This window comes from Glycine max, chromosome 6 (genome assembly GCF_000004515.6).
Source record: "Glycine max cultivar Williams 82 chromosome 6, Glycine_max_v4.0, whole genome shotgun sequence".
In the NCBI taxonomy this organism is placed as follows: domain Eukaryota; kingdom Viridiplantae; phylum Streptophyta; class Magnoliopsida; order Fabales; family Fabaceae; genus Glycine; species Glycine max.
In genome coordinates, this window is record NC_038242.2 from 28,119,486 (window position 1) to 28,126,038 (window position 6,553).

A 6,553-nucleotide genomic window follows, 5' to 3' on the forward strand; every position below is an offset into this window, starting at 1 on the left:
AGGTGAGCATTTGCTTACTACACCCCATTGCCACATCATATAGTCACACTTTGTGCATGTCCTTCATGCTTTTCATGCCTCATGACACCTAAGCACACTTAGTGGAGAATCTTGGAATTGATCTTGGATTAGTGGGCTGAACCATAACTAAAATTCACTAATCATAATTAGTGAAATTTTGGCTCCACAAATTCAATTTCAAATTCAAGTGAAATTTGAATTTCCCTCCAATTTTGTGTGACACTTAGGCTATAAATAGAGGTCATGTGTGTGCATTTTTTTCAACTTTGATGATTTGAATATTAAACTTCAGATTTCAAAGCTCATTTAGAGCACAAAATTTCGTGCTCTTCTCTCCCTCTCCCTTCATTCATCTCCTTCTTCCTCCAAGCTCTTATCCATGGCCTCCTATGGTGATGAGCTTCTTCTAGACTCACTTCTCCTTGAAGTGGCGTCTCCTCTCTCTCTCCCTTTCTCCATTCCGCTGCCATTCATCTTCCAAGAAGCAAAGGAATCCATTGATGAAGAAGATCCTAGGCCTACAAGCTCCAATGGAGCTTGCATCATGTGGTATCAAGAGCATCTTCATCTAGGTGATGTTCTTTTGCTTCCTCTATCTTTTTGTTCGGTGAATTCTCTTTAATTCCTTGTTCTTCATCTTATTCTCCATGTATATCCTCCATTGTCTTGTGGTTTGGTGCTGTTTAGAGTAGATTAAAAAAAATAAACCGATTAAATCTTAGATCTACACTTGTTCTTGCATTTCTATGGTTCAAATTTTGTAGATCTACTCTTGAATCTTGTTTTTGTGTTGATTTTAGGTTCTATCAATTTTCATTCATAATATTATTGTTCTGAACCTTTAGATCTAAATTTTGTTCCAAAATATTGATTAGAAAAAAAAACACAAAAATCTAAGTGTAAATCACTTAATCCATGTTGTCTTAGAGTCATGTTTAGTCATAGTAATTGTCACATTATGTTCTAAGTTTGTGTTGAATTTTATTTTGTTGATTGAATTATAGATACATTTGTTCATGTATTCTTGTCATTCTTAGCCTATCTTTTGAATTTTGAGTCTAATTCATGCATGTTATTTAGTTCATAACATGTTCTAAATCAATTCCTAGAAGTAGTCTTGTTCTTGAACTTTTTTTTTTGCTTTCTAAGTTTCCTACATGATGCCTATGATGAAGTTGAGTTGTGGTGCTGAGTTGTGGCTGGATTTGTGAATCAAAATAAGTCTTAAGCTCTCTTTAATTGTGTTATTCAAGATAATTGAGCATAAGCAAACACAAATTGTAACTATCCAAGCCTTAAGCAACATAAACACTACTCTTGATTTCTAGGCTGAAATCGCTGGTGCTGGCAGCTTGAACATACGAACTTGTATAAATTACTGGGAATTGGTAACTACGTTTTTTGAGCTGAAACTTTTACTGAATTTTCTAGACATCTGGACCAAAATTATAAAAAAATAATCAAGCGATTTGGATTAAAGAAAAAAATAATAAAAATCTCACAAGTTGGCAGAAAAATCAGTGTCCAGGAAAAAAAAAGGAAAGTGTGCTTGTTGTTTTGGCTCAAAATTTGTTCTATAATTGGTGCATATTTTATACCAATCCTAGTTCTGAAATTTCAATTGAACATTATTGTGAAAACAAGTGCCAAAACTAGAGGTTTCTTGAGTCTTTTTTTTTAGAGTTTTTCTACTCTACTCTAGAGCCATTCTAGGTTTCTCTTTGAGTCCTAGCTTGCTTTTTGTGCTTTTCATTGCTTTAATTGTTGAATAATCCTTGGAAATTTGTCTTGTTAAAAATCTATTGGTTTAGCTTTCATTTCATTTTTTTTTTGTCTTTGGTTATTGCTTGTCTCTTTGTTTCCTTGCTTGTGAGTTGCCATATAGGGAATTGGAAAGGAGGATTGGTGCCATATCTTGAAGAATTTGAGTCAAGAAGCAAGGGGCCAACCACCTTAAGAGCTATTGGACTAAGAAGCACTCCAAATTGAGTGAAACACTAAAGAGAGAATAGCCACCACAATTGAGGACTTTTTTCTTTGTAATTTTGTAATTGGCAATTTGCTTTGCTTTCAAATTTTGTAACAAAAAGGCCTTTCATTGGAAGTAAGTTGGGAGCCTCCGCTAGGTCACCCTACTTCCATTTGTGTGTAATAATTTTAGGCAATTTCCCCTTAGGATAGTGAGTGTTTTGTTGGGAACCTTAAATGAGGTCATCCAAACACTCTTAGGATCCGCCTAGTTTGCATTTCTTGCACTTTAATTTCTTGCTTATTTTCATAGCTTATTTCCTTTACCCTCCATTGTCAAACTGCCTAGATAGCTTGCCTTTTACTAATTAGTTTTTACCTTATCTTTCACACCTCTTTTAGTGTTTATTTTGGCTAGTTTCAACCATAGTTTATTTTACCTTTTGTTTTCAAACCCCCAACAAGAAAGAACCATAACTTAGGAACCAACATGAGTCTTCATTCTTCATCTAGTGTTAATGGTGAGGGTTCTACTCCTAAGGACCCCTTGTATAAGATATTAGATGAGTTGAGATCCCTTAAGTTGTGGAAAGAAAAACAAGAGAGAAAAGAAAAAGGTAAAAAAAGAGTGGAAGAAATAAGTCAAGATGAAAGAAAGAAAATAAGAGAGGAAGAAAGAAGAAAAATAATGAAAGAAATGAAAAGAGAAAAACACGTCTCCTATAGTAGTCATAACTCTTGCAAGAGCCTAAGTGAAGAACTTCGTGACTATTATGAAGGAAGGCATAGGTCACATCTTAGACCTCACTCCCATAGGAGAGAAAATGAAAGAAAGCCTCAAGAGGTTAACATTAAACTCCCATACTTCCATGGGAAGGACAATGTAGAGGCCAATTTAGATTGGGAAATAAGGGTAGAGCAACAACTTAAAAGGAAGTCTACTTCAAAATCTTATGGCTCTCACTCTTATCCAAAGAAAGACCAAGGTCAAGGAATCTTAGGGGTGAGACCTTCTAAGCCCAAAGATGATAAGGGGAAGACAATAGAAAAGCAACCCCTTAAGGCTAGTATGCAAGAGAAGACTAGCTCCATGAAGTGCTTTAAATGTCTTGGAAGAGGACACATTACTTCTCAATGCCCCACCAAGAAAACCATGATTATGAGGGGCCAAGACATTTATAGTAGCCAAGATGAGGCTACTACTTCACCTTCCTCTAGTAAAAGTGAAGAAGCAAAAGGGGAAGAATCTAGTGAAGAGATCTACCCCCAAGAAGAAGGACAACCTTTAATGGTTAAGGAGGAGTGTAAGGAGGTAAGTGTCTCCTCCAAGAGGTTAGCTAAGAAGGAAAGACATTTTGAAATAAAGACAAATATTAAAGAAATTTCCCTTCTTAGACAACCTCCACATTTTCTCCTTTGTAAAAAGACACTTGTTAGCATTGCCACATCTCTTAGGCTTGAGTTTATTCCTCAAGTAAAGGAGTTGTTGGATGAGGGTTTGGTTCGCAAGAGATTAAATCCTTGTGCTTTGTTGGTGCCCAAAATAGGTATTATTAGGCACCAAATCCCTAAAATAGGTGGTGTGATGAATGCTTTGGGTGGTGCAACACTCTTTTGTAAAATTACTCATGCACCCAACATCTTCATGATTTGTGTACATAGGGACTCATTAGGTAGGTTTGTTCTTATTTTTAGTTTCAATACAAACTTAGGCACACATATGGGACACCTTAGGTTTGTCATACTTTTTGGTAGGAATAATCAACATGAAAATACAGAAAAAGGTATGTTCTATTGCTTTACTTTTCTTAATTTTTTAAATTGTGATCAAAGGGTTCCCATGAACCCTAAGAGAATAAAGGTCATTCCTGAGTGGCCCGCTCCACCAAGTGTAAGAAAAATTTGGGGCTTCCAAGACTTAACAAACTTTTACAAAAGGTTTGCCCCATATTTTTCTATACTTGTAGCACCACTCATTGAGTTGGTGAGGAACCATGTTCCTTCATGGGAAGATGCCCCGGAAATGAGTTTTCAGACCTTACCTTACTTCAACATACTAAACACCACTAATACATATGTTTTTGTTCTTTTTACAGGTGTTAAGGGAAGGAGCCCAGAGTATCAAGAACCTCAGGATTTGAGGTCAAATCCTTTTCAAGGGGGAGGGAATGATGCAATCCTACTCCGCAAGGGCATTGGATAGAAAAACTCCAAGTAGATTGGGCCAGAGATGCAAGAGAAGGCCCTAGGGTTCTTATGAGCCTTAGGGTAGATTTCGGGCCCATGGGCTAAGTACGAGCCCGCTTATCTTTGTAAATATTAGATTAAGGTTTCATTATTTTTGGGCCTTGTATTTAGGGCTCCATAATGTAGGTAGGGTACCCTAGAAATATAGGATTTTTCAGCCCTTGTATTTTAGGGCACCTAGACTAGTTTTTGTATTAGGGGTAGTTTTGTAATTTCACATGCACTAAGTGGATATTTGATGTGTGTGGTTGGAAATAAATTTAATTGAATTGGTAGAAGCCCAATCCAATTAAATTTTAGAGGGGGAGGTGAGCATTTGCTTACTACACCCCATTGCCACATCATATAGTCACACTTTGTGCATGTCCTTCATGCTTTTCATGCCTCATGACACCTAAGCACACTTAGTGGAGAATCTTGGAATTGATCTTGGATTAGTGGGCTGAACCATAACTAAAATTCACTAATCATAATTAGTGAAATTTTGGCTCCACAAATTCAATTTCAAATTCAAGTGAAATTTGAATTTCCCTCCAATTTTGTGTGACACTTAGGCTATAAATAGAGGTCATGTGTGTGCATTTTTTTCAACTTTGATGATTTGAATATTAAACTTCAGATTTCAAAGCTCATTTAGAGCACAAAATTTCGTGCTCTTCTCTCCCTCTCCCTTCATTCATCTCATTCTTCCTCCAAGCTCTTATCCATGGCCTCCTATGGTGGTGAGCTTCTTCTAGACTCATCTTCTCCTTGAAGTGGCGTCTCCTCTCTCTCTCCCTTTCTCCATTCCGCTGCCATTCATCTTCCAAGAAGCAAAGGAATCCATTGATGAAGAAGATCCTAGGCCTACAAGCTCCAATGGAGCTTGCATCATGTTCTATCCCCCGATCCCCGAAGGGCCGGCACCAGGCACGTTGCCTCAACCCAACATCGCAGTACCACCAATAGTTCTGTCCACGGAAGGGCCGCCCCCAGCAACTGAAGAAAGGAGGAAGCTCGATCTCCTTGAGGAAAGATTGAGGGCCGTGGAAGGATTTGGGGACTATCCGTTCGCAGACATGACGGATCTTTGCTTAGTACCCGATGTTGTTATTCCCTCGAAGTTCAAAGTGTCGGACTTCGACAAGTATAAAGGGACGACTTGTCCCAAAAACCATCTCAAGATGTACTGCCGTAAGATGGGCGCCCACTCTAAAGATGAAAAGCTATTAATACACTTCTTTCAGGATAGCTTGGCCGGAGCTGCGGTAGTGTGGTACACTAATTTGGAAGCTTCCCGTATCCCTACTTGGAAGGATCTGATTACCGCCTTCCTAAGGCAGTATCAGTACAATTCTGATATGGCTCCTGACCGTACTCAACTGCAGAATATGTTCAAGAAAGAGGGTGAAACCTTTAAAGAATATGCGCAGCGATGGAGGGATTTGGCGGCACAAGTAGCTCCTCCCATGGTTGAGAGAGAGATGATCACCATAATGGTAGACACTCTGCCAGTGTTCTACTATGAGAAGCTAGTAGGTTACATGCCGTCCAGCTTTGCGGATCTAGTGTTTGCCGGGGAAAGAATCGAGGTAGGATTGAAAAGAGGAAAGTTTGATTACGTTTCCTCCACAAATGCGAATGCCAAAAGAATCAGGGCAACAGGGGCAAAAAGGAAGGAGGGAGATGCCCATGTCGTCTCTTCAACGCCCGCGTGGGTCAAACCCCAGCAAACACCTCATGGTACCCATCAGTACGCGCAACATCACCCAAGCTTCTCGGCTCATACGGGGAACGCCTCTAGTTCAACACCCGTGCAGCCTAAGGCACCCACCCAGAGGGAAGCTCCCCAAGTTCCAACTCCGAACACGACTCGACCGGCCGATAATTCCAACACGACAAGGAACTTCCCTCCGAGGCCATTTCCGGAATTCACCCCACTCCCAATGACATACGAAGATCTTCTGCCATCCCTCATCGCCAATCATTTGGCCGTGGTAACTCCCAGAAGGGTCCTCGAACCCCCTTTCCCGAAGTGGTATGACCCTAACGCAACTTGCAAGTACCATGGGGGTGTCCCGGGGCATTCCGTCGAAAAATGCTTGGCCCTTAAATACAAGGTCCAACATTTAATGGATGTTGGATGGCTGACTTTCCAAGAGGATCGGCCCAATGTGAGAACCAACCCGCTCGCCAATCATGGAGGGGGAGCGGTTAACGCAGTTGAGTCCGATAGGCCGCACAGATCTAAACCTTTAAGGGATGTGACAACCCCTAGGAGGTTTATCTTTGAGGCCCTACAAAAAGGAGGTGTGATTCCCCATAGTGGGTGTAAGGA